The following is a 16,326-nucleotide window of genomic DNA, read 5'->3' as shown; positions in this document are numbered from 1 at the left end:
TATACGAATAAATCGTTATATAAAGTATCTTACCTTTACTAGGATTTGAATTTAGAACTTGCGACTTCGAAAATCAACTATTCTGATAAAATAGTTGATTTGCGATTAAGATTTTACTGCTAAACCGATCAAGATATGTAGAATAATTTAAAAAAAAGTTTACAAAATTTTTTAATAGTATTTAATTTGTGTTATTTTTAAATTACTTTTTCCCTATTATTTATTGATTTTTATTTTTTGTATTTTTGCAGGTATGTTGTTAATTCGTTGAATACTTTTATTCGTAAGTAATTTTTTGTTTATTTATGATTAATATCTAAGCCTTGGCGTAATTTATATTAAAAAAAATTGCAATGAAATTATAAACCGTACGGTAAGAGTCTCACAGATGTAATTTCTTTCGCTCAAAAAAACAAAAATTTTTGTAATAAAAATAAAACTGTTTTAACAAAACGATACTGATTTCAAAAAAGGTAAGACGCTACATTTTTGTTATCAAAATATGTTATTAATTTTGAGTTTTCTTTAAAACAAATATATGTTAAATATATGTAATAGACAACAGATAAACAATGTTTAAGCGTTCCATATAATCAAAAAATAAATTTAAAATCGTTACAGAACTCCTACCGGCTCGATATCATTTATTAAACAACGAATAATCATAAGAATTGTATTTTTTCTGTAAATGTGATATGTATTATATATAAATGAAATCGGGCCGGTAAGAGTTTTGTAACAAATTTTTATTTTTTATTTTTTTGATTATATGGAACGCTTAAACATTGTTTATCTGTTGTCTATACATATATTTAATATTTAGAGAAATAGAGAAGTATAGAAATAGAAATGTAGTGTCTTTAACTTTTTTTGATATCGGTATCGTTTTGTTAAAAACAGTTTTATTTATATTACAAAAATTTTGTTTTTTGAGCGGAAGAAATTATATCTGCAAGACTCTTACCGTACCGTTTACAATTTAATTGTAATTTTTTTATATATCGCTGCGTTTTGTTAGATTACTCTTTTATTTATTTATTATTATTTTTATTAATTATTATCTTACGGATTTATTATTAAAATTTATTGCATTAGAACAAACAGATTGAATTTTACGGCATACACTTCACCATACCACTTCATTTTTTTCCTTTTTTAACAAAACTATTATAATGCCCTTTTCGAATCGAAAATCTGTGATGTAATATTGCAGTTATTACTTTGTAAGTGCAACCCACGATTTTTATCGTTAAATTCGATTTTACCAATCCGATTATTTATGTTTTATTTATCCCTTTTTTTTAAATTAGTATTCTGTTGTAAACTAATACTTTTATTTTTGGGAATTAAAAAGATTTTCAGTATTTACTATTAAAACAAGCTTTAGTATATTTTCTTTTAAATTTTATTATTTTACGTTCTTGTACGCTACCTAATACTATCAAGTTCTGCTATCTAGCGGCGCGATTCGTAAAGGTATATTAAAAAAATGAATAAAACGACATATTAGAGTCCCGTGGTTCATCGAATGGAAAAAAACGTTGTCTAACAAAATTTCAGGTATTTTTTGGAAAGTATTCTTTATTAATAATGTAATTGAACTGAAATATAATGTTTTCACGGTTATTTTTTCACTGTCGGTAAGGTCACGTGTAGAACTGTAAACGCGACCCACCGGGGTGATCTAGCGGTGAACGCGTCTTCCCAAATCAGCTGATTTGTGAGTCGAGAGTTCCAGCGTTCAGGTCCTAGTAAAGTCGGTTATCTTTACACGGATTTAAATACTAGATCGTGGATACCGGTGATCTTTGACGGTCGGATTTAAATTAACCGCACATCTCAGGGACGGTCGAACTGAGGCCGTACAAGAATACGCTTCATTTACACTCGTACATATCCTCATTCATCCGGAGGCTAAACAGGAAAAAGAAAGAAATAAAGAACTGTAAACGTAGTTCATCGACTTTTGTCGCTTCTTAAGATGAGGTTCTAACGAATTCCGTGATCGAATTTAATTTACGTATTTCAAAGAAAGCTCTATACTTGATATATTGGTACAGATTACGTAATAAAATTATTCAAATCTACATCTGGAAAGTAATTAAGGCCGTAAGGGTTTATTAATGATAATTTTCAAAAATATGTAAAACTCTTGGAAGCCGTTAACAGAAACGATGAGTTATCGGTATCATGATGGCAACTCAATAGTTTATTCCAAAAGTAGATAAATGTTTTTATAGCGTAACTTTTCCGGAAACTTCGGCTTTTTTTGTTTATAGGCAATTTTATAAAATTAATTTATGTTAAACCTTAAAATCAGATTTTGCGTCGTATCGGGTATATTAATTATTATTCAATATTACGGGTAAAAGTAAAACTTTTTTGTGTTTCAAACGATTCAAAGATGGACGACTACAGTCGATGACGAAGGTCGTTCAGGAAGACCATCGACAAGCGCAACACCGGAAAACATCGCGAAAGTGCGAGAGGCTATCGTTGCAGATCGTAGTCAATCGATCCACGATTTTTATGCAATCGTACAAACGTCATACGGGTCCGTACAACGCATCTTGTCGGGCAATTTGAACGTGTGACGCATCGTTGCAAAATTCGTACCGAAACTGTTGAACAGCGACCAGAAACAAAATCGCGTAGCTGTCTGTAGCGAATTGAAAATTTCAGCAAGAGATGACCCTAACTTCATGTCCAACATCGTAACCGGTGATTACCGGTATGATCCTGAAACTAAGCGGCAGTAATCGCAGTAGAAGACGCCAAGTTCACCGCGGCCAAAAAAAGCACGCCAAGTTCGCAGTAACGTGAAGTCCATGACGATCGTTTTTTTTCACATCAAAGGCATTATCCGTAAGGAATTTATTCCTCTTTGTCAAACTGTCAATGAGATGTTCTATCGTGAAGTTTTGAAGCGGTTACGTGAAAGAATTAGGCGCAAACGTTCAGATGTATGGGGTAACAACAGCCGGGTTCTGCACTATGATAACGCGCCCGCGTACACATCGCTAGCCGTTCGGAATTTCTTGGCTTCCAAAAAGACGGTAGTGATTCCTCACCCGCCCTATTCGCCTGACCTTGCCCCGTGCGACTTTTTTCTCTTTCCGAAAATAAAATTTCAATCGAAAGGCCGTCGTTTTAACAAAATTGAGGAGATTCGGGAAGAAACGCAGAATGTGCAGACTTCGAGGGATGCATGGAATCTTAGGAAAAACGCTGGTATCACTGTATCAATGCCCAAGGGGATTGAAGGAGACAGTGGAAATTATAAGTTACGGCAAACTATTTTATTTTTACGGTAAAATTCCCCAAACCTTTGGGTAGAACCTCGTAAATCAAACGATTAAATTTTCATATATAGAATTATAATAACTTCATAAATTTTTTTGCCAAATCTATAAGAATTTTAGTATATCATAATTTTTGGCAGGATAACGTCTTTCATCGACTTTAATTTTTAAATAAATAAAAATTATTCATTCGTATTTGTTTTAATTAAAAATTTTTCCTTTGAAATCCATCCCAATAAAAGAATGACTAATAGAAAACAAGAATTTCATAATTTCGTTTTTTTACATTTTCACGTGGTACCATTTGCTTGTAGTTAGTCGTACGTAATAGAATTATAATGTAGGTTATATATGTATATAATAATTATAATAAATAAAATTAAGTTAGCGAGGATAACTAGTTTAAAAACTGATTACAAATTTGTATAATTTTTTTAAAACCTGTTTTTTTAACTAGTTAAGGTATGTTATAATTATATCTTTTCCATTTAAAGAAGCTTCATTCGTTATTTCCTTCTTACATATAACATATATTTACTCACGCACGTGCAATTTTGTGTTGTTCTTTGTTTTCAATTTAAATTTTAAAAAAAATCTTTTTTCTTAATCCAGCGAAAGAATAAAAAACATACATTTCAATAAGCGGAGGTTGATTTTTAGAAAAAAAACATGTGTATAATTTATATATAACGTGCACTGTAGGTAACAAATTGTCTTTTATAAAGTTTTCTCTAAAATGCCTTTAAAGAAAAACGAAATCGATTTTTTTCGCGATATCCTCCAACCTTAACGAATTAACGAATTTAAAAAAAAAACAATATTACGATCGATGCTTCATAAATTGAAATATTTGGAGTCAAATTTTAAGAAAATCGGTTCGGTCAGTCCTGAAATATTACGCCAAAAGCATTGCGACACGTACATACATATGTTTTTTCGACTCGATGAATATTCGACGAAGGACGCAGTTTATTTTTGCTTTTATCAGTCGGCTTTCAGAAAATAACATTTTCTGGTCTCTTTTGGAATCTAGGAAAAATTAATTTACGCGGGATATGCAAATAAGTACGAGAGCTGCCTTTAAGTTTTTACAAAAACAATAAAAGAAAAAATCCTTTTGTACAAATTGTTTTATTGCTTCTTAAAATATTCGCCTTTAAGATTTATACACTTCTGCCTTTTTTCACTCTGAAGTCGGTACCTCAAAAACATGGTTTTGGCAGGATTCAACGCTCCTTGAGGTGATGAAAATCGTTTTCCACGCGTGTTTTTTTTTTTTGACATTCGGGAACAAAAAAAAGCCGTTAAACGATAAATCAGGTGAATACGGACCATGAGACATTCAGTCTTTTTCTCCGTCAAATAATCAATCGTTTGACTCGTGTGAGAGCTGTCAAGATGAACATCGATGCTACGTTTTCGGTTGTTTCTCCTGATTTCATCGATGACTTCTGACAAATAAATTGTCGCTTACCGTTTAGCAATAAGTGTTATTTGATCTTCCAAAGCGGTGGTCGGTACATGTCCGGTATAACCGAAGAAACAAGCGACCGTTTTATTGGAAGCGCTTCGCAATCAAACGGTTGATCGTTCCTTGTTTTCCGGCTCGTACGAATATACCCAAGTTTCGTTTCCTGTTACGATGTTCTCTACGTATTTCCTCGGTCAAATTTTTTGAGGATTTTCTTACACCGGAGCCTGTTTTTGTGCTTCGGTCAAATTATGCGGAATCCATCGGAAAAAGATCTTTTTCACAGCTAAATGTTCACGTACTGTTGTCTTCGATACGCCTAAGGACGCCTCTATGTCGCGGTAAATCTCACGGCGATTCTTTTCGATCGTGATGCGCACAGCATCGATTGTTTTTGGTACAATCCGATCGCCATCTTTGCAAGTACCGCTCTCAAGCGGAAAAATATACGGCCATGCGCACAAGTAAAACTGTCCTTTTTGTATCTAGGATATTATAACAAAAGTAATCGTTTTGTGTACTCGTTATTACCGTGTATCGATCCGAATAAATTATGAATTTATTAATAATGCATTATTTAGTCGTACGTATTATAAATTTTAGTGTGCTACAGCAACTTTATCTGAAAGTAAAAACGTTTAGATTCCGCTATGAGATAACGTTTTCGTAAAAAAGTTGAAATTAATTTAAGGAAAATACTGTAGCGCATTGATTTATTCCTAGTAGAGAAATTCTATTTAACGATAAATAAAAAATGAAATAAAGGTAACGAAAAGTGTTAGAAAGAAAGAATAACGATGAATTAAATATTAAAATAAGATGGAATAAAAAATGTTGTAAACAATGCACAATTTTGTTCTTCCTTTACTAAAATTGCTCCTAATAACGTAGAGAATCAAATAGTAATAAGTTATTTTACAAGAAATATATCGTGCGGCAACAGCAGGCTCGTAGCTAGGACTTTTTTCTGGGGAGGGGGCTAAGGGAGCTGATGAGGATTATAAAATAATAATGAAAATCAGTTTATATCGAAACAGTTTTTTATACTCTAATACAATACATCGTTTACGCAAATAAGAAGCGTAATGTTAGTATACAATTTCTTTCGTAATCCACATTTATACTTCACACTCGCACATTTAAATGTTATGAATCGTTATAAAGCTAGTCGTCGATTTTTCTTTCTCGCCATTATATCTAAAACTTCATCAGGATTAACAGCAGTAATATCTGTATGCACTGACAAAGAAACTAACGAATTTAATCTTCCATCCCCCGACTTGTTACGCGCACTCGTTTTTACTCCCTTCATTGTGGAGAACGAGCCTTCATTAGTACATATTGTTACCGGAAGAGTCGCTAAAACTTGTAAGAGATAATGGATATTCGGCAAATATTTTTTATTACAGCGATCCGATATTTCAATCGCTTCTAGATCGCATTTTAAATTTATCTCCTCGTACCAAATAAGATATTCCGCTTGGAGGGCAGATTCAGAACGTTTATTATCGTAATACGTCGCTAAGATTTTTAGTTCTTTCCCTTTTCCGGGATAGTAAAGAACTTGAAATCTTTCTAAGATGATAGCGTTGTCATCGGATTTACTTTCCAAGTAATCGTAATAATATTTATTTATTATCAATTAAAAATAAGATATACGATTTTATTCGACATATTTATCCTGGTAGACACAGGTAGAAAAAGAAACTACGAGCGCTACCCGCGAGTTCATATCATTATAATAGGAAGATTAATAAAATAACTTAACTAAATAAAAATCTCCGTTACTTTTTAATCTTTACATGGAACTAGCAGTTAATGATGTTAAAGAACAATTTAGATTCGGAGTAACAGTACAAGGTGAAAAGATAAAGATGCTACGATTTGCTGATGATATAGTAATTCTAGCCGAGAGTAAAAAGGACTTAGAAGAAACAATGAACGGCATAGATGAAGTCCTACGCAAGAACTATCGCATGAAAATAAACAAGAACAAAACAAAAGTAATGAAATGTAGTAGAAATAACAAAGATGGACCGCTGAATGTGAAAATAGGAGGAGAAAAGATTATGGAGGTAGAAGAATTTTATTATTTGGGAAGTAAAATTACTAAAGATGGACGAAGCAGGAGCGATATAAAATGCCGAATAGCACAAGCTAAACGAGCCTTCAGTAAGAAATATAATTTGTTTACATCAAAAATTAATTTAAATGTCAGGAAAAGATTTTTGAAAGTGTATGTTTGGAGTGTCGCTTTATATGGAAGTGAAACTTGGACAATCGGTGTATCTGAGAAGAAAAGATTAGAAGCTTTTGAAATACGGTGCTATAGGAGAATGTTAAAAATCAGATGGGTGGGTAAAGTAACAAACGAAGAGGTGTTGCGGCAAATCTATGAAGAAATAAGCATTTGAAAAAATATAGTTAAAAGAAGAGACAGACTTATAGGCCACATTAAGGCATCCTGGATAGTCGCTTTAATATTATAGGGTCAGGTAGAAGGAAAAAATTGTGTAGGCAGGCCACGTTTGGAGTATGTAAAACAAATTGTTAGGGATGTAGGATATAGAGGGTATACTGAAATGAAACGACTAGCACTAGATAGGGAATCTTGGAGAGCTGCATCAAACCAGTCAAATGACTGAAGACAAAAAAAATAAAAAATAAAAAAAAATAAAAATACATAAAAATAAAAAAATAAAACGTAAAAATTTAATTTGATAATTTAGTTAAAAAATACGCAGAATCAGAATGGAAAATTATTTAAGTTTACGTTGAAATCAAATAAAATAAAATACAATAAATTCATAATCTAAAAAGGTAATTTCATTACGGAGAAAAAAAGAAAGTTATTAAATAACCTATGATAATACAACAAGAAGTATTCTTAAAATAAGAAAACTGAATACTATTATGAATTTATATCGCCTTAGAATTCACTTAAACATTCACAGATTTATGTAAGTAAATTTTTTAATGTTAATTAGTATATTAATTTACTTTGTTGTATGCTATTCGTTATAATAATGAATTCATTATAATATTTGTCGTTATTAGTGTGGATTATCTTGTCTTTCAATTTGGTAATTTAGTTTGCACATCCCCTCTCTTGTGCACTTTCACCGTTACCTTATTTATCCATTTATTACTTGGTCTACCGCTCGGTCTTCTATCTGTTTCTTTTGCATATAATATCCTTTTTTGATATACTTTACTTATTTATCCTTTCGATAAGTATAAACCGAGCTTTGATCTTCCAGTCGACTCAAAAAGGATTCCCTACTTCAATTCGATTCTTGTTTCTTACCTATCCTATCTTGTTTTCCTAAGCGTGCTTCTCTTTAATTTGAATTTCTGTCGCCTGAACTCGATTCTCCAGGTTTTTGTCGCGTAGGTAAGAGTCGGCACGAAGTGCGATTTATACATAAACCCTCTTACATTGCAAACTTCTTGATAACATCTAAAATACAATCGGAAAGTAATAAAAATTTTCGGTAAAAAAATTTGGCTCCGATTTTACAAACGCTTCGTCAGATAATTTTTATCTTAAAATTTGTACATTAATAAAAGTATAATTGAGAAAATAGAAAAATTCATGCTAAAAAAATTTTGGATCATTTTTCATATCGCCCACGACTTAAAAAAAAGATAAATAATTAGAATTTATTAAAAAACTAAGTGCGATTCATGAGACATCTATTTTTAAAAGTTCCCGTGTTGTTTGCTTTAAGACTAGATGCATGTTGGATTTTCACTCTTGAAAATTAAAGTTAAAAAAAAATGTATATTTTAAGTACAGATTCCCAATCAGCCCCTTGTTTTTTTGTTTGTTTTGGGGGACCTTAAATTTTTGTGTTGGAGTAATGAGTTTTACTTTAATAAGTTGATATGATTCGATATAATGTTATTCAACACGACTGAAAACAATTATAGCGTACTAAAAGAGAAAAAAAGGTGACGACAAAGTTGTAATACTTAGCCGACGTCGTTTATATATTCTTCAATGAAGGAATAACGATACGTGACAAATTTTTATTAAACGACTGTTATTCGGAAATTTTGCTGAAACGCGCAATTCAGAAATCACCGGCGTGATTTTTGACTTTGTGGAGTGTATTCGTTTCACGACAAAGCGCGTCAACGTGCTGCAAAAACACTTGTTTCCTTCTCGAAGGTTTCGGATGGGATTTTTACGATCTCCCGCCTTTCGTCAGCGATTTAATGAACTGGCGGCAGACTTCTTTGTCGACGCCATACGAAAACTAACGTCACGTTTTGACGATTGTTTGAACTTAGGACGCGATCGTGTGGAAACATAACTTAAATTTAGATTATAATGCGTGTATTATCTTTATAAATAAAAATGTAAATGTTCGTTCGTTCAAAATCGTAAATCTCCGAAAGTTCTTCACCTATCGCTTTGAAATTTTGATACATCGTTGCGTTCGAATACGCGCGTGTTTTTATATACCTACTATTTATATACCTAAGATGTCTCATCTGCGACAGGAAAAACATGCATTGCTTGAAAATCAGCGCTATCTGTTGAACGTAAAAGCAACACACGCTATACTAAACATTTTACGATTCCGTTTCAGTGTTTCCGATATGCGTGTCCGCTACAGACTAAAATATTACCGCACCGATTTACGCGCGGGTAAAAACGGGAAAATCGAAAAGGTAAAAGGGAAGAAGGGAAAAATGGAAAAAATAAAAAAGGGGAAAGTTTGATAAAATATAAAAAAACTGAATATTACGGAACTTCACAAAACTTAACCTTTCACTTTATAAAAGTCAGAATGTAAATAAATCCGATCGTCAAAACAGCAAATACAGTATTCGGTTCAAAATACCCGTTACTTTCTTTCTACTGATCAGATCCTCGAAGGTTTAAAAGCTTTAAACCTTCTCCGGACAACGCGGACCGTTTTGCAAAAACACGCGCAGAATCGGTTCAGTAGTTTTTTAGTTTATAGCGGTCGCATACGAACATTTCCTTTTATATATATATAAGCATATATTTGTATATTTATTTGTTTGTTTCGTAAATATCTCGACACCGGCGCCACCTAGCAGGTATAGTTCGCAAAAATTTTCTTTTCAAGTAACTAATATTCATATTCTGAATACGAGCCAAATCGGGCCATAAATACTATTTTTCCAAATTTCTCAACCGCAGCGCCACGTAGCGGTTCCGTTTTTCACAAAAGTATTTCTTTTCACGTAACTAATATATATTATATTCTGATTACGAACGGAATAAGATCATAAATCCAATTTTTCGAAGTATCTCAACCCGAGCGCCATCTAAAGGCTCCATTTTTGCAGAGGTTTTTCTTTTCATATAACACATATTCTTAATGCGAGTCAAATCGGATCGTAAATACAATTTTTCTAAATATCTCGACTCCAGTGCCGCCTACCGGATCCAAAGTAATTCAGAAACCTTCGCGTGCGTGCTCGCAACTCACCAAAGTTTCATCGCAGTTCCTACGGTATAGGAACGCATACGGGATAAGCAAACATTCATTTTTATATTTATACATTTACGAAGTATGGAACAATAAATTTAAAGTTTTCCAATAAATTTCTTTTCCCCCTACCGTAATTATTGACGGTAAAATATTTTCAGTTCGTATTTTACGGAATGAATTTTTTATACACCGTGATTCACGAGGAATACAATAATCTTTCAGGACATGTTTGTCATACGATAACGTTGTTAAACGGGTTATAAACATAAAATTAGTAATAAAAATTTATTTATATAATAAAAAATTATTTTTCCCTCGCTCTAATTATTCATCGAAAACATTTTTTCAATTCATATCTTATGTACCGATTGAATTGTTTATACATCGTGATTCACGAAGAATGTAGCAAACGTTCAGGAGTCGTTCTGCCGGTGGAAATAAAGAAAATAGGTTGAGAAACGTTTCGTTAACGATTGTCGACCGGTAAAAGATTTCATCCCGATTACCGCCTTCGGTAAAATTAAGTTAGACTGTTGTAATTTACAACAGTTTTATACAAATTAAAATCTACATAAAACTGATTTAAAAGATTGAAATAAATATATATTCTAGAATTGTATTACGTAAATTTCATAAGAAAGTTACCTGTTGTAACGGGTACCATGATTCGACTTCCGGTTAATTTCTATATATCTTCGCGTTTCACATCCCCCACACCCCAAAACCACCGTCGGTTCAAATGATTATATATGCATTTATTTATGTGTATTTCACTTTCCCGTGGACAAAATAACTGCTGTAATTTTCCACAAGTCATTTTCAAAATTATACGTAATATATAACGACCCAAAATCTTGGTCGAGTTCATTAATGGGAAAATAGGACCGTGGGGGTGGAAATGTGGGAGTGCTTTTTCGTTATAACTTTCCTATTTAGTAAAATATCGAAGTTCCTACTATTCTTTGGACAAGGGCCTAAAACCTATTTAACTGAAGTTTTTTGTTATCACCAACCGTCGGCCCAGGGGGTGGAAAATGGGGTTTCGAAGACAACAAAAATCATACCTCCCGTAATAGGCGCAGTATCGAATCGGTTTAAAGTGGTCGTCAGTCCTATAAACACCTAAAACTGCTGGAATCGTAAGAAGGTGGGGCTTATCGTATGCTAAACGCGTGAAACTTTTTTCACATGCAACCATCTCAAAGTAGATTTGAAGTTTTTCTTAACTTTAAGGTGTAAATCTTTTTTATCTCCTACTTAGCACCGGTGTAATCTACCTCCTCCTTCCGGCGTGCCGAAAGGGAATTTTTTTTTATTACTTTTTAGAAATCTGGGGTTAAAGACACATAAGATTCGGGGTCAAAAAACAGGCTGTTTTATGTTTAACGTAAAATAACTTTGATAACCTTTTTTTTAGTCGTAAAATTTTCAAAACAAATCTTGTGGAGAATTTGATTCTAAGTAATTTATTAATACGATTTAAACCCTCAGCGACGTAAGAATTTGTAAGTTTTTTAAATTGTAAAATTTTACCGTTTATTTTTGTAAAACATTAATTCTTTTGTTTTGTAATACTAAATTTTTTTCCATTTAATACCTAGTTAAAATTTGTCAAATTTTTACGTTTTTGTTGTAATCCTAATGTTTTTATGTTTTCAATTCCATTTAAAATTATTTTTCTAACCCAAAATTTGTTAAAATTAAAATCTTTGAGTTATCCCACTAGTATAGAAGTTTGTGTTAAAAATACAGAACCGTTTATTTCAAATAAAATAATATAATATTAGATTTATTTTTTAAGTTATTATAAAAATAATTAATTAAGTTTCAACTTAACGGCGTTGTTATAACATGATTTAATGTTTAATAAATATAAATATTTGGCTTATTGTTCTTTTTTTATTTTACGTAATAAATAAAATTAACGGAATTTAAAAGTACATTTTATTATCTATAATATATTTTCTTGATTTATTATTCTTATCTTTAAATATTAAACGTCCTTTATCTTTATAATTATTACATTTAATCTAACAAATATTTATGAATTAACAAATCGATTGATTATCGTTAATAAATTTTATCATTTTGTACATCTGTTTCAAAATAGAAAAAGGTTTTCAAAAGATTTTTTATTAAATTAATAAAGAGGTTTCTACATGACCTAGATGGTTTCTAACTTGTTAATTCAGCCGACCTCCGTGACGCGAGTGGTAATGTCTCGGCCTTTCTTCCGGAGGTCCCGGGTTCGAATCTCAGTCAGGCATTGATATTTATACACGCGCTACAAATCATTCATCTCATCCTCTGAAGCAATACATAACGGCGGTCCTGGAAGTTAAACAAAAAAAAACCTTTTATTGAAAAGAAATGAAATCACGCTCTTGCAGGGTTGGCGCCGGAAATGAAGCCTGTGTCGTCTTCATTCTCGGTATGAATTTAGAGTAGGGATAGTCCCGTCCAGGAGGGGTGGGCCCGAACCCACCGGGTCGGTCTAGTGATGAACGCGTCTTCCCAAATCGGCTGATTTGGAAGTCGAGAGTTCCAGCGTTCAAGTCCTAGTAAAGCCAGCTATTTTTACTCGGACTTGAATACTAGATCGTGGATACCGGTGTTCTTTGGTGGTCGGGTTTCAATTAACCGCACATCTCAGGTACGGTCGAACTGAGAATATACACGACTACACTTCATTCACACTCATACATATCATCCTCATTCATCCTCTGAAGTAATATCTAAAACGGTAGTTACCGGAGGCTAAACAGGAAAAAGAAAGAAAGGAGGGGTGGGCCGCCCACCGGGTCGGTCTAGTGGTGAACGCGTCTTCCCAAATCAGCTGATTTGGAAGTCGAGAGTTCCAGCGTTCAAGTCCTAGTAAAGCCAGCTATTTTTACTCGGACTTGAATACTAGATCGTGGATACCGGTGTTCTTTGGTGGTCGGGTTTCAATTAACCGCACATCTCAGGAACGGTCGAACTGAGAATGTACACGACTACACTTCATTCACACTCATACATATCATCCTCATTCATCCTCTGAAGTATTATCTAGACGGTAGTTACCGGAGGCTAAACAGGAAAAAAAAGTAGGGGTGGGCCGATTAGGTGTTCCACCCTCGATGATTGGGCTGGGATTACCACGCGGATTCAGATTTTGGAAGGTAAAATAACACCGTAGTCTCGGTGAGGGTTGCTCACTAAAGGCGTAAAGACCGGAGTCCCGGTGAGGGGACCCCCTTCAGGTCCCCTCATTAGAGGCATGGCGTATCACCAAAAGACCCGGTTCCGGTTGCCTGGATGGAACATTAGTTCTCGACGAGGGAGTTTGAGGCAAAGGCACGCCCTGGAGCTGTGTTAAGGCTTAGTTGTGTGTCCAGCTCCAGGGGTAGATAAGAAACGATGCACTGAAAAAAAAGAAAAAAAAATATTTCTTTTATTGACCGAAAAGATTAATTTAATAACCTAGTGGAGATATTAAAAAATATTTAAATAACTTGTTTCGATTGAATAATTTTGTATACGGTGTTTTTCTGCCACGTTTTCTTTAAAAATAATTATACGTCAATTTTCTTAAACTTTACCTTCATTCGACGGTACTTTCAAAAATTTCACAAAATTAAATTCTCTACAAATTTTATCTGTTTACAGGCAATTAACGAAGTTAATCTATTTACGTCAAACCTTAAAAATTATGTTTTGCGGTACCATTTTTTTCCTTTTTTTTTTCTTTTACCATAATTGTTTTAAAAGTTACTAGAGATTATGTTGCGGGTTCAATTCTTTTTAATTTTTCAAGTTAAAAACGGTATGAAATCATAAAGTTTTTTCTTTTGCTTGATTATATCGCTACATAAGTTTGAAGTTAATGCGTGGGATACGGAATTCATCCTTTAAGTTTTAACGGAAATCAGGAGTAAATATTTCGCAAACTAACTGGAAACAGACTTCCAATCCTCGGTTTTGTTATGAATTTTTTTCTGTATTTTTATTTGTAGAACATGTCCTGATATACTTTCCATTTCTTCGTGAAATACTGTTGTGTGTGTATGCATATGTATAAATATTTATGAAGAGAGAAGCCTACATAGGTTCGTATATATTGTAACTTTTATACTCAAAATCTTTGATTCGATCATTTTGACCCTATTCCAGGAAATTATAAGTTGAAATCAGATTAACCTTCGGGTTTTGTCGGTTCTTGAAAGTAATTTGATAAATGAAATTTTCAATATTGAAATTGTGCGTTTCTAAGTACCCGGAAGTATATAATACATTATATTTATATGCGTTTGTGAGTACGCGAGCGTTTGATTGTGTGCGTTTGTGTGTGCGTGTTTGACACTTGCAAATTAAAATTTTAAATATATATGTATATGTTATCAGTAGGTAAACAATATAAAATAATTACAAAAGAAATGTTGTCCCGATAAAGGTATGTAGGCCATTTTAAATCGTAACATTACAGTGTAATACTATAATATTATATTATGTCCACACTCAGTAACATAAAAGTTATTTGTAGAAGCCTATTAGTATTTTAATGTCAGATCAGCAGTAATTTTTTTTTTGCTGACTAAGATATCGGATCGACTGATTTAGTGTTCGTAAAAATATATATTACTATTTAAATATTAATTCGTTTTGTTTTGTATTTTATTAAGTGAATTCTAATAAAGTTATAACTTTTTTTTTAATAATATAAATGATCGTTTCGAATTAAGAATGATTTAAAAGGGATCTGGGTTTACCTAATATGTAGGGACTTTAGGTTTACATTTATTTTTATACAGGAACCGGATATGATGAAAAGCGTCCCTGAAATGGATCTATCAAACCGAAACGTACACCTTTAAATGAAAAAAAATTACAAAAAATTAATACCAAAGAAAACAACACGTCCTTTGAGAGTCGAATAAAATTCTTAAATTTGTTCAAAAAAAGAAACAGGTACCGCAAGACGGAACAACCTTTTTTTTTTTAGCCTTCGAAACCACAATCGGGATTATTTCAGAGGATGATATGTATGAGTGTAAATGAAGTGTAGTCTTGTACATTCTCAGTTCGACCATTCCTGAGATGTGTGGTTAATTGAAAAACAACCGCCAAAGAACACCGGTATCCACGATCTAGTATTCTAGTATATAAGTAACTGCTTTACTAGGATTTGAACCTTAGAACTCTTGACTTCCAAATCGGCTGATTTCCTAAGACGCGTTCACCATTAGACCGACCCGGTGGGTTAAGCGATTACAAGCTTATTGAATGCTTTAGTCTTCATCTAGGAATTACGTATCCGTTTGATATATTTTTTAAAATCTGGTATTTTTACCCCTACTTCAACTTTAGGAGGAGCGATACCGTATTTAATAGTAATATACCTTTGTTTGAGTCCCAGTCCAGAGTGAAATTCAGAGCTGAACTCAACCCTTCTACATAAAAACTGGGTTGAGGCAAGGAGACGGCCTCTCACCACTCCTTTTTAACTGCGCCCTCGAATTTGTCATGAGAAAATGGTATGAAATAAATCCCAAAAATATAAAAATGGGTACTAAGAAAAACTCCATCGCACTAAATCGCCTAGGATTTGCAGATGACCTCGCTCTTTTAGCAAATAATATTCAAGAAGCCAAAACACAAATCATGAGCCTTCAAAACCTAGCACAAAAGATAGGGCTTCATATCTCTTTCGAAAAAACTGAACTAATGTCCATAGATCCTCTGGTAATAGAGCGCATTACGGTAAACGATCAGAAAATTAAAATAGTAAAACAATTTAAATATCTAGGGGAAATAATAACTTATAATTTAAATGAAAAAGTGACATGGCAAAACAGGACAAATAAAATGATTAAATCCCAAAAATTAACTCGGTCAACATATAACAAAAAATGCCTTTCTGCTAAAACAAAACTTAAACATTATAAAACTGTAGTACAGCCAGAAGTCACTTACGGAAGCGAGACGCTTTTCAAAATCACTCAGAAAAACCGAATCGAAAAAATTCTGAAAATAGAGTGGAGAATTGTCAGAACGTGTATCGATAAAAAACACCAAAAAGAAGGCCGATGGTGGATTGTGC

General features: G+C 33.0%; 1 protein-coding gene across 7 annotated transcripts in view; it reads left to right on the top strand.

Annotated features, from left to right (window-relative positions):
* The window catches only part of LOC142333283 (very long chain fatty acid elongase AAEL008004-like), a 379,873-nt gene that overhangs the window by 213,887 nt on the left and 149,660 nt on the right, over positions 1 to 16,326 (top strand). The window contains exon 1 of one of the 7 annotated variants that reach the window (XM_075380303.1): positions 255 to 283. The exons of the other annotated variants lie outside the window; for them this stretch is intronic. The gene's annotated coding sequence lies outside the window, so the exon portion shown is untranslated. Of the gene's footprint in view, positions 1 to 254; positions 284 to 16,326 lie in introns of those variants that run through there. 7 annotated transcript variants of the gene reach the window in all.

The sequence above is a fragment of the Lycorma delicatula genome, chromosome 12 (assembly GCF_047948215.1).
Source record: "Lycorma delicatula isolate Av1 chromosome 12, ASM4794821v1, whole genome shotgun sequence".
Classification (NCBI taxonomy): Eukaryota; Metazoa; Arthropoda; class Insecta; order Hemiptera; family Fulgoridae; genus Lycorma; species Lycorma delicatula.
Note: the sequence above shows the minus strand (reverse complement) of the source record. Positions and strands in the feature narration are given on the sequence as shown.